The sequence below is a fragment of the Nanorana parkeri genome, unplaced genomic scaffold (genome assembly GCF_000935625.1).
Source record: "Nanorana parkeri isolate BGI_ZX_2015 unplaced genomic scaffold, ASM93562v1 scaffold1320, whole genome shotgun sequence".
NCBI lineage: Eukaryota > Metazoa > Chordata > Amphibia > Anura > Dicroglossidae > Nanorana > Nanorana parkeri.
In genome coordinates this window covers 46,735-48,692 of record NW_017307588.1, presented here as the reverse complement: position 1 = coordinate 48,692, position 1,958 = coordinate 46,735, and positions in this window count along the sequence as shown.

Here is a 1,958-nt window from a genome sequence, read left to right as displayed (position 1 = left end):
CTCTCTCCCCTCTCCCCCTATCTCCCCTCTCCTCTCTTTCTCTTCCCCCTACTTTTTCCTCTCTCTCTCTCCTCCCTCCCTCTCTCTCTCTCTCTCTCTTTCTCTCTCTCTCTCTCTCCCTCTCTTTCTTGTCCCCCTCCTTTTTCCTCCCTCTTATCTCTCCCTCTCTCTATCTCCTCTCCCTATCTCTCCCTCTCTTTCTCTTTCCTCTCCCTCCCTCTCTCATCCCTCTTCTTCCCCCCACCTCCCTCTCTCTTTTTCCTGTTCCTCCCTCTCCTCTCTCTCCTATCACTATCCCTCCTCTCTCTCTCCTCTCCCCCCATCTCCCCTCTCCTCTCTTTCTCTTCCCCCTACTTTTTCCTCCCTCTCTCTCTCTCTCTCTCTTTCTCTTCCCCCTCCTTTTTCCTCCCTCTCATCTCTCCCTCTCTCTCCTCTGCCTCTCTCTCCTCTCCCTCTATCTCCTCTCCCTATCTCTCCCTCTCTTTCTCTTTCCTCTCCCTCTCTCTCTCATTCTCATTCCTCTTCTCCCCCCCTCCCTCTCTCTCTTTCCTGTTCCTCTCTCTCCTCTCCCTCTCTCTCCTCTCTCTCTCTCCTCTCTCTCCTATCACTATCCCTCCTCTCCCCCTATCTCCCCTCTTCTCTCCCCCTATCCTCTCTCCCCTCCTCTCTCTCTCTCTCCCCCCTCTCTCTCCCCCTCTCTCTCTCTGGCTCTCACTTTCCCTATGCACACAGATCATTCTATACATTTACAACCCTGACATACTTTACATATTAAAGCTACAAAATAATACTGTTTTACTACCTGTTCCTGTCACTTTCCTTCCTTTACAGCTGCGCCGGTACAAAGATCTTCTTCTGTAAAGCTGGATTCCACGCAAGCAACGAGCTTTCCTCCCTCTCATCTCTCCTCTCTCTCTATCTCCTCTCCCTATCTCTCCCTCTCTTTCCTCTCCCTCCCTCTCTCTCTCATTCTCATTCCTCTTCTTCCCCCCTCCCCCCTCTCCCTCTCTCTCTTTCCTGTTCCTCTCTCTCCTCTCCCTCTCCTCTCTCTCCTATCACTATCCCTCCTCTCTCTCTCTCTCCTCTCCCTCTATCTCCCCTCTCCTCTCTTTCTCTTCCCCCTACTTTTCCCTCTCTCTCTCTCTCTCTCCCTCTCTTCCTCCCTCCCCCCATTCTCCCCTCTCCTCTCTTTCTCTTCCCCCTACTTTTTCCTCTTTCTCTCTCTCTCTCTCTCTTCCTCCCTCCTCTCCTCTCCCTCTCCTCTCTCTCCTATCACTATCCCTCTATATCCTCTCTCTCTCCTCTCCCTCTCTCTCCCTCCTTTTTCTTCCTCCCTCACCTCTCTCTTCTCTCCCTCTTTCTCCTCGCTCTCTCTCTCCTCTCCCTCTCCTCTCCCTCTCCTCTCTCTCTCCTTTCCCTCTCTCTCTCCTTTCCCTCTCTCTCTCCTTTCCCTCTCTCTCTCCTTTCCCTCTCTCTCTCCTTTCCCTCTCTCTCTCCTTTCCCTCTCTCTCTCCTTTCCCTCTCTCTCTCCTTTCCCTCTCTCTCTCCTTTCCCTCTCTCTCTCCTTTCCCTCTCTCTCTCCTTTCCCTCTCTCTCTCCTTTCCCTCTCTCTCTCCTTTCCCTCTCTCTCTCCTTTCCCTCTCTCTCTCCTTTCCCTCTCTCTCTCCTTTCCCTCTCTCTCTCTTTTTCTCTCGCTCTCTCTCTTCCTCCCTCCTCTCCTCTCCCTCTCTCTCCCTCCTTTTTCTTCCTCCCTCCCCCTCTCTCCCCTCTCCTCTCTTTCTCTTCCCCCTACTTTTCCCTCTCTCTCTCTTTTTCTCTCGCTCTCTCTCTTCCTCCCTCCCCCTATCTCCCCTCTCCTCTCTTTCTCTTCCCCCTACTTTTTCCTCTTTCTCTCTCTCTCTCTCCCTCTCTCCTCTCCCTCTCCTCTCCCTCTCCTCTCTCTCCTATCACTATCCCTC